The sequence below is a fragment of the Balaenoptera borealis genome, assembly GCF_965194805.1.
Source record: "Balaenoptera borealis genome assembly, chromosome: 17".
NCBI lineage: Eukaryota > Metazoa > Chordata > Mammalia > Artiodactyla > Balaenopteridae > Balaenoptera > Balaenoptera borealis.
Window position 1 is genome coordinate 43,879,993 of NC_138876.1, and position 20,095 is coordinate 43,900,087.

Here is a 20,095-nt window from a genome sequence, read left to right on the forward strand (position 1 = left end):
ATGTTGGAATTCTCACATTATAGCACACTAGAATTCACATACTCAAAGAAAGAAAGAAAATGCTAGATTTTTATCTGAATTAATGCTTCGAAACTTATCTGCCTGAGGCAGATGGACCTTCTTGCTCTTATAGGAAGGTAACCTATTATTAAGAAAAGAACTAGTTGAAATTAAGATTTCTAGTCTCCAGCCTGGCCTTTAAGACAGCTGTGATTATAGAAACCACTTTCTGTTGTACACTTATTCTGTGATTATACTTCTTATTATATTGCCCCCCCCCCCTTTTTTTAATTGAAAGCTTTGCAGCAAAGTGTTTGCTTTGGAAGAGAGTCATGGATTCTTCCCATTTGAGAATTGGTTGATCTTTTCTGTAACCGTGAGCCAAAAGTCAGTGAACAAACAAGGTAGTAATAGAAATACTGTGCCTTTACAAAATAAGAACATTGGCAGATAAGCTTTTGTGCAGTTTTCTTCATGCCTTCAGTGTCTGGATGCTTTTTAAAGAAAAAATGTAAGCCTTTTCTGGGTTTGAAAGTAGTAGGGCTTTGTTTTTTAAATAGCATTTTTTCAGAGAGCATGTAATGGAAAAATCAGTTGGAATTTGTAAGTTGTATTTTTTACTTCCTAGAGTTGCATTGGATTTATAAACGTTTGTGGGTAGTTTGTGTCCAAATTGATCTAAGATGTAATAAAGGGGAAGGTATATGTGGTTGTGTCTGGTTACTCTGAATGCAATTTTTGTAACAGAGGAAAAGTGAAAGGTGACCCTTTATGAGAGAAATCTGTTATTAAATTTAAAACATGTAAGAATGACAGATTTTCACCCATTTAGAGTGCCCTCGATCTTGTAACATACCCTGCCAAATGGTTTACTTCCTATCCTTGCACCCTTCTCTAACTATTGAACCTGCTCACTTTTTGAAGATTTATGGGGAAATACTACCTCGTTCTCGTCTCAGTGATACCATGAGGTTTTCCACATTATTGGATTACTGGTGGATTGTGGCAGACCCCTTTTCATGTGACATTCATTGCATGACAAGGTTTTTCACATATGCCCTTACCCCACCAATGCCCAGCTTTTTTCACTTTACCTTACCTATCAAATTTCCCTTAATTGTTTTCTTGGGGTGGGAGCAGGGGGGGCAGGAGGATCCACTACATGTAAAACTTTTTTGACTGAGTGCTTTGGAGGGGAGTGCTTGATTAAACAATGCTTCTCCTCGTTTTCTAAAGGGCTTCTTCAAATTTGTCTCCCCTCAGAGGCTGCTGCTAGTTCTCTTGCTCCTCAGTGCTTTTCTCTACTCACTAGCCTTATTTCCCCCTCCTCCCAACTATTTTGTCTCTTTATATTGAGACCTCATGCATAAACTATTTTACAACCTGAAGTTTCACTGCAGCTGGGGCTGCAGTGTATGCCATGAACAATTGTGTACTTTATTGGCTACTTTATTCTGAACTCTTCATACTGCAGTGAGAGCTTGTTAACCAAGCTTCAGTGCCTTGAAATACAACATGACCAAATACTCCCTCTCCCCGCAATAAAATAACCTTCTTTGCTGCATTATCTGCACTCCATTAAGGATCTGATCAGATGTTCATGTTGTCTGACGGGTGCATTTAAAAGTGGGAAGGGGCTCCCATGAGACCACTCAGGTGTATCTCCCTCCAGACCCTGATGGGGTGGAAGATGAACTCTGGGCTGATGGAGGAGCGCTAGCTCCCTGCCTGTTCTCTGATTGATTCCTGGGCTCTGGGTGGGTGAAGAGCTGTGAGGCAGCTCAAGCCGAGATTGATTGCCTCAGTTTTAAATTCCCACCTCCAAAATAGACTCTCAGATGTACACATGAGGAGCCCCCTCCCGCAACACAGTTTCTGGAGGCGGAGCAGGTGTCTCAGAGTCACCTGTAGCTACCAATCACAAGTGCGCCTTCTTATCCCAGTGATGCTGGCTACACAGGTCTTCTGCTGGGACACAAAGCCCAGAGAAATGAGACATTTTCTATCTGCCTGTGTCGGTCTTGATGTGTGTGGGCAGGGGGTTGGAAATTAGGACCGTTGGGGTCAGCAAAGAAAGGGATGGGAACTCCCACTTGAGGTTGGTCTGGAAGGCTGTGTAACTGCTGTGAGGACTCACTAGGTTTGTTTTGCAAATTGTGGCTATTTGGATGGAGGTGAGATGGTGAATGTCTTATTGTTAAGCTCCGCCAAAAGAGACCTCTTGATCCCCCTTTGACCTTGACAGAACCTCCAAAATGTTCGCGGTCTAGCCCTGGAGCAGGGAAATACAGTTTGCTAGTCTGGATTCCTCCCGTTCTCTCCGGGTAGAGGCAGATTGGGGAATGCAGGCCACCCTCCCCCAGCTCTGGCTCTCACCCTCAGCCAGCCTTGGGGTACCTCGCCCTCCTTGCCACCCCCATTCTGGAGCCGGAGCCCCCGCCCCCTCCTTGCCTTTCCGTTTCTTCCCTCCAGCTTGTGTCTCTTTCTGTCTCTCCCACTTTTCCTCCCTCTCCCGCTCCGTCTCACACGCACCCTCTGTTTATTTTCCTGCCTCCATCTGGGCCCTGCTGATATTGTAATCACCCTGATGCACGTTGGCTTCTCTCCTCTCCCTCCTGCGCTCACACACTCACTCACACACAATGTGCCATCCTGACAAGCCTTTTACTTCTGATAAGCTCCGATGTGTGTTTAATGAATACAAAGCCGCGGTCTGGGTGCCGCCTCGGCTGCGGCCGCCTCTCCTGCGCTCCTTTGCCAGAAGGTAATCTCCGTGAACGGGGAGGGGAGGCGGGCAGGGAGGAAGGAGGGGTGGGAAAGAACGGGGGAGGGGGGTGTGGGGAGGCTGCCTTTCTCTTTTCCTCTCTCCCTTTCCAATGATTCAGAAGTCGATAAGACCAGGAGAAGTGAAGATGTAACATGTTATCTGTCGCTCCTCTTAGCTGGCGGAGAGAATTTACATTTAAAGATTAGCAGAGGGAGAAAGAGAAATCTGCCTTTTGTTGTGTGGGGTGAGGAGGAGGCATCAGCCCTGGCCTGGCCGCTATCTCCCATCACCTCTGCTATCCAGACAGGACTCACGGAGGTGAGATTACCGGAGGGCCTTATCTTTAATTGGGTTTAGTTTTGCCATTCTGAATAGGTTTAAAGAGACTGGATAAAGGGGGAACAATAGATTATTTATTGACGGGATGCTGAAGCCTTTAGATGAAGAGGGGAGAGAAAAAGCTGCTTAACAACTTGATTAGTTCATTTTTATTTTTATTGTAAGGTGAGACTGTCTCCCTTCTGGTTCAGGGAAGGACTGTAGAACTTAGGCAAATTTGAATGGCTTAAATGCCTTACTTTCTTTTCACCCTCACCTTCTGCCCTTCTTCGCACCATCTCCCATATAACAGGAGTTTCATTTACCCCTTATTTGTAAGATTGATAAACTGAGCAAAATTGGTAGAGGCTTTTGGAATTGATCATTTGTGTTTGGTTTTGTGTGACATGTTTTGAATGGGTGGTGAATTGATGCTAATGGTGGTACTTGAATGAGTGAGAAAAGCAAATGAAACCTACTTTTAATATGGAATTAATTGATTTTATAGTATGGGTTCAACTAGGTCTAGAGGGAAAAAGAAATCAAGTTGTTAGGTAGATTTGTATTGTGGATTTGAACCATGGGATTTTTTTTCCCTTGGAGTTGGTTTAAAAGAAAAATAATTTTAAAATGTTTAATAAAACTGTTTAATTAAAAAAATGTTTAATACACTCATGAGTGTACTTAAAAAATTATAGTATTAACTTTAGAAGGTAGTTAAAATGGATAAAAGTGGGAAAAACAATTGTTTTGCTTCCTACACATAGTCGAGATAAGTGTTTTCATAGGTAAATATGAACCAGTAACTAAGAGCCTAATTAAAATTTGTTTAAAGCCAGGGGGGCATGTTTCCTTGTTGACAACAGCAGATCGATTGGGTAAGACAATAGAGTCCCGTTATTTCACTTCCATTGACTGAACATACTGACATTTCAGGTTTGCTGCTGCCTCAGTGAGCATGATGAAACACCGAAATTCACAGGCCAACTTGCCAGAGTGGTACATATATTACTGTATGTCATTTCTGCCTGAGGTTACCTTGTCACCCAGGCAGAATGGGAATGGACACCTGGAATCCTTCAGAGGGGTAGAGCCCTTTTGCTAGGAAACTGACAGAGAGCATGTCTTAGGAGCATCTTTAATTTTACTTAGAATTAGGTGTAACAGATAAATATGTGATACACTTTTATTTAAAAATCTGGGAAGCTACTTAGCTATCAATCTTGTATTTTACATATAATAATACCCATTTTTAAGATTTACCTTTATCTTCGCAGAGACATTTACACTGAGTGGTTGGTAGATCCTTACCGGCCTGTGCTCAGGTGACATCCATTTTTCCCCAGCTGGGGATCCTCAAACATTCAAGCACCTGCTAAATCTGTATCTGATAAAAGAATTTGTAAGGCCCCTTCAAAAACAGGGCCTGACTTTGTTTTTTTTTGTGGGTGGAATAAGAAAATGGGATGTGTGTATTTTACACCCATGTGCCTGGATAGACAGCAATATGTATAGATAAATATGTGTATTCCAAGCAGTGGCAGAGAAAATACTAAGTGTTCCGTATCTTAGTGTAAGCTACCCTTTTACACATTTTGCATAGTCGCTGCATGATAAAACTAAGTATTAGGCAGACATTGAGTCAAAGAAATTTGAATCATACAAAAGTGAACATGGAAAAAACCAGAAGGGACTTAATGTATTTTTTTAAAGCTTAATGAAAATATAAAACTATTATGAATATGCCTTATACCCAGCAGTTGTTGCTATCTAGTAGGCAACTTATGCCCTTTACAGCGTTTAGAACAAAACTAGTTCTTTATACCATTTTCATGAAAATGTTAGGTTTCTGTTTGATCAGCAGGTGCTGTTGAGATGAAAGCCATGTGTAAATTTTCAGAAGGCCAAAAGTGTCAATTCAGAAAAGGAAAGTGATAAGAGAAAATGCAATCAGTTTTCCTGTTTTCAATTTGTGCAGGATTTGAAGAGCTGTTTTGTTAAACTGCTACATCTGCTCCAATATGAATATTGAACTACTTCCACTAAAAATAACAACCTATAATTTGGAAGCTACTGCAGTCTTTCGTTAATGTGAGTGGGTTATTTAAAAACAAAAAAGCAAAAAAAATAAAAAAAAAAATAAAAAAGACAATTTTCTATTCTGACAATCTCTTGCCTAATGTGCATTTTCATTTGTTGGCACTTTTATCCTCAGCAGATAAATGGTATTATGCAATTAGGACCTCATCTCGTTTGACTGTGAAAGAGGTTTCCATGGGTGAAAATCCTTGTAATATAAAATGGTTTCGCATAAAACAAAATTTATTTTAAAATAACCTGTTTAAATGCAGTTATTTATAATGATAGTTATTCCTTACATCCTCTAATACTACAATTTTTAACTTACTGCTGACGATTATAACAAAGTTAACACTATTCCATTGCATACTGGGCATTCCGTGATTTATTTCACCCTTAATATACCTGCAAATGTAAGTTTAAACCAATCAGGGATATTTTACCTAACAGGCCTTTCAGAATAATTTTTTTCATGCTTAAATAAAATGATTAAATTATGCTTGAGTGCCTGCATACAAAAGCTTTAGCTTCTATAGTACTGCTAATCAAATAAGTTTTATGGACGGGGAAAGCACCACATTAGAGAAAAATTGGATGCATTTTACTAGTGATATTTCTAGGAAAGACATGTTTTAAAAAAATAATCATCCAGTGTTAAAAAGAGAACTCTAACATGAATAATCATAATAAAAATAATACTTCATTCCTACAAAAAGAAAATGAATGGCAATGCTATCCATGTAAAACTGGACATAGAGAATTAAGGTAGAAGGAAGACCGGTGAAATTTGGATCAGGTTCAATATTGACTCCATCCACAATTGCAGTTGGGTGGACTTGTGGCTATAGTAATTTGTCTAGGGTGAGACATGATTACTGCTTTGGATCAATTAGAGACTATGTAGCTTGTAGCTTCACACTTGAATTGCCAGACACACTCTTCGGAGATAAGCTCAGAATATCTCCAGAGTGGATAAAAGAGAAGACAGACACTGTGACACATTAGCATATTTGGTATTAACAAATGCAATGTTTCTTCTGAAACACCAGTCAAAAGAAGAGGTAGTTTGAAGAACAACATTGTGTGTACTTATGATTACATGTATTTAACCAACTAAAGAATAATGCTTATAAAGGATGTAATTTCCAATTTGAAGCCAAATTGTGGCATATCTTTCAGAGATCTGGGTATATTTCTTGGTGGGTATATTCTCTGGTATAGCACCAAGCACTTTGCTACTCTGAAGAAATGACACTGGATCACATATCAGTGAAGAAAGTTTATTTCACAGACACAATCCCATCATTTGGTATGTGATCTTCTAGTGAGTTGTTTTTTGTGCTGAAGCCACAATCAGCCTTTAAGCCTCAGTGCCTTATGTGGCTTGAACAGGGAAGAGCTTCTTGTGATTCTCTTCAGAATGTTCATACTTTGTCAAGTGACGTTCAGGCTTTTATATCAGAATCACTGCAAAAGTAATGCCCCATGGTTGAGGTTTAAGGTATGAGACCCTCTTGTTTGAAAAAGTTTTAAGCCATCAATCTTGCTTAGAACCACTAACATTTTCAATGACTGTAAGAGACCTACTTAAAATCCCTCTGCTTTGTTAGTTCTGATTGAGGTTACCTGTATAATGTAACTCATGAAGCAGGGATTTGTTTTTGTGGGCTTCATATTGATCAGGGTCCCTAAAGCAAATCAGTATTTGGGTGAATGGGGCCTCTAGGATATAGATCTTGTTGAATGTGGAGGGCACAAATGTAAAGTTTTCCCATTGTTTATCCAACGATCTCAATACCTCCAAGTGCCTTAGGGAATGTGATTGACTAGATTCATTAATCTTTTAACACCTTGGGCATAGACTACTGAATGTGCTCTGGGCATTCAAGGGCTGCCACCTAGTTGTTGGACTTGGGAGAAAGTAGAGGAATTGACAAATGTTAGAGACCTACTGTGAGCCTGGCATTAACCTTCATGTACATTGTCAGCACTGATTTTAAGTAAATGATTAACCAGCATTTCACTTTCTTCATTTCAAAGAGCTCTAGTCCATCACTCTTTTAGTAGTTCTTCTGGTTTGACCTTTTGCTCCAGTTTAGAAAACTGAGGTTTCCCTCTGTTCTCCAAATTAATTACCTGCTTTGTTCCTAAGTTCTAATAATTTTAGAGCCATGTTCTCTGAATATCTGGCTTAACGTGTTCCTTAGCAGTTATGAACTATGCATCTACTGTTTTCTTTACATTTGCCCTTGCCCCCAACCTAGGAATCACAGTTGGCTACTGGCCAGCAGATATCCTTGGATATGCCCAAATGCATGCCACTCTGTATCCCTCAGTGCCTCCTAATCCAGGCTTTTCCATTACTAAATTCTGTTCTCCCGTCAGAATACCACCGTCCTACACTACACTGAGGCCTTGAGGCCTGTTCCCTCTGTTGATCTCATTCAGCACTCCAGAGTGGTCTTCTGCCCAGTGTCCTTAGTCCCTGAGGCTTGTCCCATCCCAGTCGGTTTGGTCACTCTATATCTCCATCTCGGCATCTCCCAGTTGGCTAGGTCCACTTCCTAGTCACTTCTAAGAGGAGAGGGATTCTGTACCATCTTGAGTTTGATTATGTAATGTAAAGCAGTGGTCCCCAGCCTTTTTGGCACCAGGGACCGGTTTCGTGGAAGACAATCTTTCCATGGACTGGGTGTTGGGTCGGGTGGGGGGAAGGCTCAGGCGGTAAAGCGAGCAATGGGGGAGCGATGGGGAGTGGCAGAGAGGAAGCTTTGCTCACTCACCCGCCCCTCACCTCCTGCTGTGCGCGGCCCGGTTCCTAACAGGGTTGGGGACCCCTGGTGTAAACTATTCTATTATGAAAAGAAGGATCTAGTGTGTGTGCATTCCCGTAATAGGCAAACTGGAGTTCCCTTTCCAGTTCAGTCATTGACTTGCTGGGTGGCATGGGGTGCACTCCAGCCCTCAGGTGCATTCTTCAGGAGCAAAACGATAGACAGACTCATTGATCATTAGGCTTCCCAACTCTCCTATGTACAAGACTATATAGGATATTAGGAGCAGGCTTTCAGGAATTTCCCGTGGTTAGGAGAATGAAAAAAAATCCTCATTTATATTTTTAATTCTGAGTTGGGGGCACTACTAATCTGCATATAATTGGGAAGTAGAATCAGTGTGGAACATCATTATCTCCCCACTATTCTTCATTGTGAAGAAGGGGTATGGGGAATAGTGAGTCATTTTTTCCATAGCCGTCCTGGATCTAGGATGATTGTCAGAAATTTTAGTTGTTACTGTACTTTTTTCAGAAGTGAATGATGGAGGGAAGAATCTGTTTATGCAGTGAGAAGGAACTAAAGATTTTAGGTCTTGCTCAAAGAAAATAGCCTTTATGCTTTTCCCTCAGGGTTGCTAGACAAGGTGAACTTGGTGCTTGGGGGCAGGAGTGAGGGGCTAGAGGCTAAAGCATGGTGGTGATTGATTGTGCTTACCAGGCTTTCCACAGTCTCAAGGTTTGGACCTAAGTCACTTGGGAATTTAGAAAATGACCTCTTTAAACCATTTTTGGAGAGAACCTGGTAAGTAATGGCTTATTTAAACCAACGGGGCACATTATCATTTGGCTAGAATCAGATGTTAAGTAAGAAAGACCAAAAACTGTCTGTTGTCTAAAGAACAGTCTGCTATTGCTTCTAAAAAAGTAGTTAAGAGCCCAATTATTACCAATAACACTTTGATTTTTGTACTTTCATTTTTAAAAAATATAGACATTATTAAAAGTTTAATCCTAATTTGTGAAATTATCGATAATGAACCCAGGCTGGATTTCTTTGGAACTTGGGAACTATTACATTTTTATACTTCTGATTTGATTAAGGTAAGCCCTTTGTCATCATCCAGGATGGCAGTAGAAACTTCTACTGTTTACTAGGAAGGACATGCAAGTTACATTACTTTCATGTGTCACTAGAAACGGAAACCACAGGAATCACTGTGGCTTCATAGGTTATAGAAAGTTTTTGCAGTGGCATTCGAAGTTTGGTGGGAGGCCAAACTGAAGTTCTTTGCCACAAAGATGAATGTCTTAAAAGTATGTATGCAGTGAACTCTTAGTTGGTACCTGACTTGACTGGATTGAATATTACATCAGAGAAATAACAGAGAAAATATTACCATGGGATGTAATGGCAGTTTGTCTAAAGGTAAGCTCTCAAGAGCTAGGGGGCCACTAATAATAGGAGAGGAAATATTGCCAGAGCAGTGATGAGCTAGCTGTGGCCAGGTCTATTAGAGCACCAGGAGAGAAAACTAGCTGAAAGATGTTAGAGTGTTTGGGATGTCCCTTCCACTAGACCTTGTGGGGAGTGCACCTGGTGACACTGAAGTAGATAGATTATGGTTCCTGCAAAGGCTGGCATAGGGTTGTGCCAGGGAGCTACCACAGCAGCATTGCTGAGAGCATTTTAAATGCACATCCAATTTGGCAAGCGGAATATTAGAAATTGGGAAGTCATCTCCCAGTGAATATGGTAAGCATGGTGCAAATTGTGCTTTAAATACAAAGTCTTAGGAAGCTGGTTGCTCTATTTTGTTAAAACTAGATGTACTATACTCCTTCCCCTAACCTCAAGATATAGGAAGATGTGAGCTGTAAGACAGGTCATGAAACACTGCTAGTTTATTTTCTGAATCTTTGCATATGTTATGTACACAGTGATAAGCAAACACAGCTGGGAAGAACAGCAGATGATATTGGGACTGGAACTGTGATGTTTATCAGACTGACATAGTAATCCTTTCCTGTGAAAGTGTTCTTTTTAAGTGATGTTAGGATTCTGTAACTTTTATCATGTGTCAGGCAAGTATTCTTTATTGCCCAACCCCTTTGCCTACCTGTCACACATTTTCATTCTCATCTCTAGCTAGATTTATTTAGAAATGAGATCCACATTTGACCTCTGATGGGAAACAAATGTGGACAATGAATTCGAATCCTTTGTTTAAATAAGGGTAGGTAGGTGCATTTAGACCTGATATTCAGGTCTAAATGGAAAGTAAATGTGATCAGTCTCCATTGACTTGTCCAAGTCAAGCTTTGAGTTGGCTAGAGAAAGCGGGTATAAAATATCAGAGGAAAATATAAATGAAAAGTAATAAAATGAGCAACCCATTAAAGCTAATTTGACTATTTTAAAAGAAAAGCATATGTTCTTTGGGTAGCCCTGGTAATGAAACCTTTTAGAATATTTGAAAGAAAATTAAGATTTTTGCTATTGGTTGTAAATCTGAAGTAAATTAATAAATATTTAATGAATGCCTACTATGTGTAAAGCAGTGTGTTAGATGGAGGCACAGAACAGGTAGTAAGCTCAGTTCCCATTGAATGATAAACCCGCTCAGGACAAATTAAATAGCTACAAAAGATGAAGAGGCTTGATTACTTACCAGTTAAATGATACAGTAGATGAGATTTTAGAGGTGGAGTGAGTTGGAATTTCAGCTTGTCTTAAGACAGGTAGGATTTATCAAGGCAACATTATTGTAATGGGGTTGTGGGCAGTTATAAGACAGGAATGGAGACTGGAAAAGGTTTTGGGAGAAGCGAGGTGTCTTGGGGTGGGGTGGGTAGAGGTTAGAGAGAGAGTAAATTAACATATGCAGATACAGCAAAAAGGACCCTTGGGTGATTATTGGGAAATAAATAGAAAGATCATAAGGCATTTGATTTAAGCTTTATCTTCTGAGTAAGCCAGAAGTTTAAAAAACTGTGTCCTATGGGACCCCTTAGGGTTGGGAGGTGGCATAGAGGGTGCCCAGATTGGGTTCAGGCCCTTTCATTCATCCTCTCAGCACTGTGAAACCAGAATAGTTCTGTTCTTTATAACAAATTGCTTTAGATATTAGATTTTCTAGTTGGACTTCTTTTGAACAAAGGGTGCCATGGTAAAATAAATCTTAATAAAACCAAAGCAAAAAAAAAAAAAAATTGTGCCAGTCAACAGGAAACCATGGACCCAGTTAAAGTTGTGTTTCTGAAGAGTTGGTCTGACTGCGGTGGGCCAGATGGGTTGGAATGGGGGAAGACTGAGGCCAGGTAGGGAACTTGTTTTGCAGTAGTTTAGATGTTAGATATTATAGAAGGATGGCCAGAATTGGGTTTGTGGGACAAGAAGGAATAGGCAGATGCCAGAGACATTGCAAAGGAAAAATAATTAGTACTTGGGTATCGGGTGGATTTAGAGAGGAGGAAGTGATGACAGCTCAGATTAGATGTCCAGTGCACATAGCTTGCCAGAATTCGGGCATTGCTTCAATGTTTAAGGGACAGCTTCCTTACCCCTCATAGACTCATAGAATCACAGCCTCCAGAAAGGAGCCTCAGAACCCAATTGTGTATCCCTGCTCCAGGGATTCTTGTGGTCCAGCTACTCTTGGGAAATGTTGATGGGGCTGTTACCTGGTAGGTTTTCCTTAAAGCATAGTGGTTGCATGGAGGATTGATTATTGATTGCCCTGGGACTTGGCTCCCTCCTGTGCTTTGGCTTCTTGCATGGATTTCGAACTGTTTTGAGTTTCCTTTCATTTTGCTGGTAACTTCTGGCCATATGGGAGAATAAAAAGTGGTCAGGAGGGCTGGGTCTGGACCCTTAACTTTCCACCAGAGCAGCCTAACTGTTTTACATGTTTCGAACATTGGACTTTTGTTTAGGGAATAATTTTTAAAAATTTCTTTCAATTCTAATATTATGTAGAGGAGAGAAGGCAGGGACCAGAGAATAAGGAGTCAAGGAGGAGTTGATGGGAGGGCAGAGGCTGTTCTTCTACAGCAGTGTGTCCCAGACTCTGGGCTCAATACTCTTGGGGGGTGAGGAGCAGTGAGTTTCAAGGGGCTTTTGAACCTACGTTCATTCATTCAGTAGCACAAGCATTGTCTGCAGACCAAATACTTTTTCACACAATGACATTTTTCAAATACACTTTAAATTAAATGAACAAAAATGCATTAAAATATTACTGAAATTAAGAGAAACTTGTCTTTATGTATTTTACAATCAGCAGACTGTAAACAAAATACTATCATGTGTGATATCACAATTTTTTGTTTTAAAATGGAGGCCTCATATTAGAAAAGTAAAGGAATCCCTTTTATATGTTAAAGGACAGTATTCAATCCTTAATAAATTGCTCACTGTTAATTGTCTCCCTTATTTAAGGAATTTTAGTTATTGGAAGAAACAACAACAACAAAATGTAGGACTTTTAGGCTATGGTTCACCAATATAATATTATTTCAGGGACTTTCACCTTGATTTGTTTAGTATCATTTAATTTGAAAACACTGGGAATTCTTTTTACTCTTTGAACTTTAAATTCAGTGTGTGGATAAAAATCTCTCAGAATTGGATTTTTTAAGACTTCTTTCTTCTGTAACCAATCTATAGTTTTTAAAAGGATGAGACCGATTTATATATGTTGATATGGAATCATTCCTGAGATATATTGTGAAATGAAAAAAGCAGGGAGCAATGTATATAGTGTGCTACATTTATACAAAAAGTGCATAAACTACTTATGCATATGAATCTGACAATAGTAGTTGCTTTATGGGAAGAAAGTGGGGCTCAGGCATTGGTGGTTGGAAGGAGAATTTTTATTTCATGTCTGTTGGTCCTCTGAGTCTTTTTGCAAATCTCGTTACCTGTTTCACTCACTGCAAAGTTAGAGACTGTAGCATCAGCTTGGGATGAATGGTTCTGGGATTCTGCCCTTCTGGGGGAAGGTGATTATGTTCTCTTCTCTGCTAGAAGGCGGCCAGGTGAAGTGGTGAAGAGACCCAACTCCCCAGTGCTTTGCCACTTGTTGGATCTCCTACTCTTCATCTGGAAATAATTCTCATCTGGATAATAATGGCACGACCCATATTGTTGTCATGTGGGTTGCATGAGATGGTATGTACAAAGCACAGTATCATTTCAGAAAGGCTTGCTTGTGCTAGGCATCTGACTTGACCACTCTTGAACTGTCCACTGCTCTCTTCTGGAAGCCCCCTGTAGGATCTTCTCCTCTCTATGGCTGTTCCTTTTCAGTCACCTTCACTCAGCAAATTCTTAACGGAGAGTCTAGTCCTGTTTAATGCCTGGGGATATAGAGGTGTTCAAGTCAGACAGTGCCCCTGATTTGCTAGACCTTTCTCACCTCAGCCTTAATTGAGAGCTATTTCTGCAGGGAACCCACTTTGTCCTCTCCTGAGTTGCTAATGAAACTATTCAAGTTTTCATGACCTCTCTTCCTCAAAGATAGAATTTATCACATCTAGCATTTTGCCGCTATCCATGTGATTCAGACTTCTCTGCTGATTTGTAAGCTCCTTGAAAGTAGGAGTCTGGAACAGTTGGGGTACTTTTTGATGCTTTATTAAATATTTGGTGAAAGCTCATGTTATTTACTTAATACTGTCCTCAAATATTTCAACTTATTTACTTAATACTGTCCTCAGATATTTCATTGCTAAGACCAAAAATGAAATCTTTGGTTGCAAGAGCATGTTGTTTCTTTCCCAATCCCTTTCCCCCCTTGATCCCTTTTTATTGTGTTCTCTTATCACAGAATGTACAATTTATTGCCACCATATTTTAGCTTTAAGTTTCAGCAAACAAACACCCACATGTACAGCAGCCCTGGGTAAATTGAAGTGGTCAAGTCACTTGCATGTTCATAAGTGCACATCTTAACCTGTTTTATTTATTTTTCACCCTATGGCTCACAAATGTACTTCTTGTCAAGGATGAGATCCCTGAAATTGTAAGCAAAATATTGTATGCATGGACATATTTATGAGCTGGAACCGTCCCTTGGATCAGGGCCCCAACAAGGACCATTTTTGTGACTCCCAGCTTTCCCTCTCCCATGCCCCCAAGTGATCCCTTAGGTGCCAGGGGCTCCCATCCCTCTTTTGGTTGTCATGTCTGTTTTCTGGGCAGACCCCAGGCTGAGCACTTCTCGCTAGTACTCTTCTCCAGCCCCCTCTCCCACTCCCTCTCTACTCACCAGTCTTGTCTTTTCTCTGATATTGTGTGGGATTCCAGCTGTTGCTTGATGAACCAGCCTTAAAACTAGGAATGGCACTGGATAGAATGACAGGTCTGTCTCACCCTAAGATTCTGTGACTGAACGCCAAAGTGGGTGAAGCATCTTACTGTCTTTGCTTCCAGGTAACAATTCCAAGAGATGGTTTCAGAAGGGCAGCCTTTAGTTCCTTCATGCAAGTGACCGAACAATTTCAGACAGATATGTGTGGGGAGGAGGCACGGTAGATGCCTTCGTGGAGTGAAGTTCACATGTTGCCTTACTTAATACTCAGCTGGGAGTGAGCTCGTTTGTAAACCACTCCTAGAGGCTTCCTCACTTGCCCAACGTCGCCCTGCATGGGTTGTGGGGCGAGGTCTGAACCTAGATTTTCTGACTCCCAGGCTTCTCTGTTCCAGGGCTCAGTACCACTCTCCTGGAAGTCTTCAAATCCTACCACCCCATTTTTTCCCCATGGACAGGGCCAGCCACACAGGCTGCAGGTGGGAATTATACTAAAGTTAAAATGGAAAATTATCAAGACTTCTCACTGTACTTAGAAAAGTTACTGTTTAGAGTACAAAAAAATATCATAGCTTTACAAGTTTCTGAGGCAGGGAGAGGGAGGGGGAAAAGAGAGGGAAGAAAGAAGAGAGAGAGATACCAGCTGATAAGAAGCAGCAGCAAGCAGACCATATTTGCAGTTGGATAATCGTAGTTTTTTTTTTTTTTTTTTGAGACATGTGGCCATCACCCATGAATACAGATACTTTCAAAGTCTCGTTTTTCTTTCATGTGAAAGTTGCCGGCATGGAACAGATGCCTTTATTTGGAGAAACCAGTCTTTGGAAATAATTGCTTCTCTCTTCTCTTATCCTCTAGAGGTGCTCTTCCACAGATGAAATTAGATGAGGAAAAAATTTAATCACAAAACATTAGCTTGTGGTTCTTTATTTTTTTCCACTGCAAAATGTTTTAGGACCTGCACCTTACTTCCACATATTTTGGGATTGTTGACTGATCATACTTACTTTTATCACTAATAGAACAGCAATGACTTTCAGAAAAGAAAATGTTTTGATTGCACTAGGTCGTTTTTTGAGTAGTGACCTAGTGCTTTAATGCTTTTAAATCATAATATTAAAATAGGTATTACCTCCTTTCTACTCTCAATTGATAGGAACTGAGCACATTGAAGAAAACACTTGCACTAGGGGCAAGATAGGCACTTTATAAGTATTATCTCTTCATATCATCCCGGTGAGTTAGGTATTATTATCCTACTGTAGAGATTTACATCTAAAGCTTAGAAAGGTTAAGTGACTTGTTCAAGGTCAAATAGCTAATAAGTGTAAGACCTGATATTCCAGTCCAACTGCATGCAGTGGGCTAAGTGGTCAGTGTAGGTAAGGTACAGTCATTTTAGGAGATTTTATTTTATTGAAGATTAAATTATATCTGTAACAGAGGAGATATTTTAGAGCTTCTTACTGTTTTAAATTGCCTGCTTTGTTAACTCCTTGATCATCCTGCATTGTCAGTTTGACTAAAAATAATTATTCATAGATTGGTCAGCTGCCTTCTGTTTAATTTTTATCTTTAAAATAATATTTGAAGGATTTTAAAACAATGCTTTATCACAATAAGAGGAAGAGGCTTGAAGAAAAACTAGATAGTATTCGATTATCATTTATTCCTTTGTTCACTCAGCCAATATTGAGTGAACACCTTCTGTGAGCCAGGCACTGAGTATGAAGACTGTTGAATAAACATGGCCCCTTCCCTCATGGCCATTACAACAAAATGCATATATTGCATCAAGGTAAGGTCTGAAGACAGCAAGAGAATAAGATGGGGGATCTCTTTCCAGAACAGGAAAGTCAATTGATAAACTCAGTTGGGAGATAAATCTATGCATAAAAACTACTAGAGTGCATTTACACCTTAGAGGTTGTATGGACTTAATGCTGCCTGCAGTTCTTAATCGTGGTATCCTACTGCTTACTGTGGGAGGAAGGGCTGGCTTCACAGCCCTGGATGCCCTGGGTGATTTCCATACTGGCCTGTGTATGTACAGTACTGGTGGGAATGGGCTCATATGAACAGTGTCTGGAAGGTAAAGGTTGCCCCGCCTGATATAGACCATAAATGCTATTATAATTTAAAGAAGAGAGAATGATCGTGGGCCCCAGGAGTGGTCAGGGAAAGGTTTGTGAAGGTCACAGGGATTGAATTGGGCCTGTATAGCATTTCATTAGATGGAATTCATTTGTTTTATTCTTTTTAGGTGCCAAGTACAGTTTTAAGTATGGAGGATAGAGTAATGAGCAAAACAGACAAGACCCCTGTTCTCATAGATCTTACAGTTTAGGGGGGCATGCAATAGAGACATTTGTAAGATTATTATCCATAGTGTTAAATGTAATGAAGACAATTAAAAAACAATGTTGGAGAGAATGGTGGAGGGTGCTGCCAGTGGTGGTGAGACTTTATTTTGGATAGGAGGGAAGACTGTCTCTGAGGTTACATTTGAATGAAACCTGAGTGTTGAAAAGGAGCTGGCCATGAAGTCTGGAAGAGTTAATGGACAAAGCCATAAAGATGAGGTGATGCATTCTATGGGAGTTTATCCATTGAAGAGCTGTACCCTGTAAGGGCATGGACGGAGCAGAGGCTGAAAGGTGTAGGTTAGTGCCAAATCATGGAGGGTCTTGAATGTCAGAACAAGGACTGTTTGTTTCTATGCATATATTAGTGGATGAGTAGTTAGAAGAGAGAAGGAGAATCAGGATGAGTATATGCCATAGAAGCTTAAGGAAACTTGTGCAGCTGGGGCCTTGAAGTTTAGGGACATCCCAAATAACATAGTGTCCCAGTCACTTCCTGTTGGAAGTTGAATGTAGTCCTAAAGTGAGGCCTACATGGTGGTTCTCTGTTGACTGTTTCAAATCAGGGGGATTCAGCATTGTCCTACAAATAAGGTTGTGGAGGTCTTGGCAAAGGTAAGCTACCGCCCAGTGTCAGGGACTGTGCTTGTTAAGGTAATGTTTCCTAAGTAATGTATGATGTAACAGGTTCCTTTTGTGGTAATTCCCCTTGGAACCAAAAACTAATTGTATTTTTATTAAAGTAAAGGGACATTCTTTACGTTACAAGATGTTTTTGTGAAAGGAAAAGTTAAAGGTTTAATTCAGTTCATATTGATAGATAAAAAGAGGTGTGTTAAAGCCTCATTTTTGGAATAACTGTATCTTATTTACTAAAGGAAAAATAGCCCCAAATGTTGATATAGTTCTGTAGAGAAATGTGTTTGGGCAGTGAAGGGATTCCTGGCAGTGATTGAGAAACACACTAATGGGGAACTGCACTTGATCGCTTTTGAGGTTGATTCTGATGTGTGTAGTCTTTACATCCTATTAAAACTTTGAAAGATAAACTGATACAAGAAGGATTTGCCAAGGCCAGCAGCTCTTCCTTTTAAAACCTTGGCTCAGTGTACACATTGAAGGGATGGGGGAGTAAGATAAAAGCATTATAAATATGAGGTTAACTGAATTCAAATAGAAGGTTCTCTCAAGTTATTGCATTCCTTAGAAAATAAATACATTACGCATATGGTTAAGATTGATCAAAAAAGTATTCAGTATGCCAGTGATTACATTCCCATCTGTGATTAAGGTTTTCTGTCTGCATCTGGTTTTCACATTATATTTCTGTAACAAAAATCCTTTATATAGCAGAGTTCACTTTCTGTATTTTCTATTAGCTGCAGCTTGAACTACTGCACAGATCGCAGATTTACACATGTGGTTTTCATTACTTCATACCATTGAGAAAAAGTAATATTTGTTTGGGAATGTCTGTTTTCCACAATTTCCATGGTAATACAACATGTTGAGCCTTTTTAATAACACTCTTGTAGAACTACAAATTGTTTTAGGCATTCTCCTCTTGGTAGAGTTTAGCTTTTAAACTGGTCTCAGTATATGTTCCACTCATAATGAGGTTTTACAAATTTGAGGGCTTAGGATTGGAACAAAGCAATTATTAAAGATAGAGAAATTTTACTTTTGATTGCATGTGATACAGACTTCAGTGTGCAATAAGTATCACAGATAATCTGGATATATATTTCATAGTGCTCATTACCATTACCCATTTTATTGTTATTTTATATCAGAAGACAATTTATTGTGTTGGAGGTATGAAGAACAAACATAATACTCCAAAGTCATTATTTTGAAAAATCTAAACATTAACTCCTTTTTTTTTTGGTGAGTTATCCTATTGATTGTGATACAATGTTTCATATATAAAAATAGTTGAGTGAGGAAAATCATCAGTGGGTAACTTGAGGTTTACATTGTGTATTACTTGAATGTGTATTTGTATGCCATGTTAACATTTAAGAATTTATAAACATGTACATTTAAAATATTTTGTAACACTATCTTCCTGTCAGCTTTTCTCCATTCACTTCAGGATACTCCGATTAAAATAGACACAAGTGAAGTTAAAAAGTGAAATAGTATATTCTATATTGGGAGATCATTTATAATTGAGAAATTTATCTTATAAAGGAAGTTTATCCACATGGTAATTTTATGTGCCTCAAAACTGAGATCCATTATACCATTTTTGGTAATAAACCGAGACATTAGTCTTGTATTTAGCAGTCATGAGAAGCAAGAAAAAGACTTAGACTCTAGGGGATTTGTATGTACTTGGCCTCCTTCATTTGTTTAATGGAGATTATTAAATATGACCCACACAGGTAGACTCTACTTTATCAGGCTCTCTGATGCCTTTTGTTTATGGTTGTTGAGGCACTAAATATTATCAAAAATCATGATTGAATCTAAGAAAAGTATCCATTTTCTTCTTTTTCCCAATAATACTTATTTATCCTCTATTTACAAAATATTTTTTTTTATCTCAGTGTAAAGACATTGGAAATACCAGAATTGTGTAGAAAATTACCCATATTTCCATCTCCTGGAAATAATATTACCCATATTTCCATTTTCTGGAAATAATATTTGACATCTAGATGTATTTACTTCCAGTCTCCCCTCCTTGGCCCTGTTTAAGTTTTTCCATTAAGAATGAGAAACATTGATTGCATGATAGCAGAGTTGTAATATGGTGTATAAAGGGCACTGCTTTTCTTTTTTTAAAATAGAAACTGCTTGTTTATATACATCAGAGTATGTATATTCACCAATTTTAATTTCTATGGAGTAGTTTGGTCTCTTAAAAAAAATAGTAGCAACATCCGTAGTAATATTTTTTGAGACTGCTTTTTATAAATCTATCCCTTTGCATTTATTGAGTTATTACTTTATGTGCATATGATTGTGCTAGATTTATGTTTCATAGATTATAAGAACTAAATAGTGATACTTGTTCTATTCATAATAGTGGTGGTAGTAGTAATAGTAGGTGTTTGGGAATGAATGAATGAATTCTAAACCTGCCAAATCTAGCAGGAAAAATGAGAATATTTGGATTGCTTTAGAAGAAAAAAAGAAAGTAGTAGAAGTTTATTTGGTAAAATGCTTCACGAATTGTTGTTACTAATAATTTCAAACTGGTTGGTTGCATAAAGATTATTAGATACCGTTAACAGTTGTTTCAGATTATTTTAGCTAATGATGGCAATGTGTAAATTTCAGAACAGTGAAAACAATATTGACACCACTTTGTTTTGAAACACGGTTTAACTTGCACTTAAAATTCCAAAAAATAAAATAAATAACACAGTGTCTGAAAGCATTTTCTAAAGAAACCATATCTGATAGATTATTTAATTAAAAAAAAATAGGTAAAATCTAACACATTCTTTTAAGGTATTGATGTATGTAT

At 39.0% G+C, this 20,095-nt stretch overlaps 1 protein-coding gene and 1 long non-coding RNA gene across 7 annotated transcripts in view; both read left to right on the plus strand.

The window, feature by feature from the left end:
* The window catches only part of LOC309614706, a 411,347-nt gene that overhangs the window by 53,524 nt on the left and 337,728 nt on the right, over nucleotides 1-20,095 (plus strand). The gene's annotated exons all lie outside the window — the stretch shown is intronic.
* The window catches only part of RUNX1T1 (RUNX1 partner transcriptional co-repressor 1), a 142,544-nt gene that overhangs the window by 5,222 nt on the left and 117,227 nt on the right, over nucleotides 1-20,095 (plus strand). Inside the window, exon 1 of one of the 6 annotated variants that reach the window (XM_082363324.1) lies at nucleotides 2,663-2,764. The exons of 3 other annotated variants lie outside the window; for them this stretch is intronic. The gene's annotated coding sequence lies outside the window, so the exon portion shown is untranslated. Of the gene's footprint in view, nucleotides 1-2,662; nucleotides 2,765-2,934; nucleotides 3,086-20,095 lie in introns of those variants that run through there. 2 more of the 6 variants (XM_082363329.1, XM_082363325.1) reach the window with 2 other exon arrangements.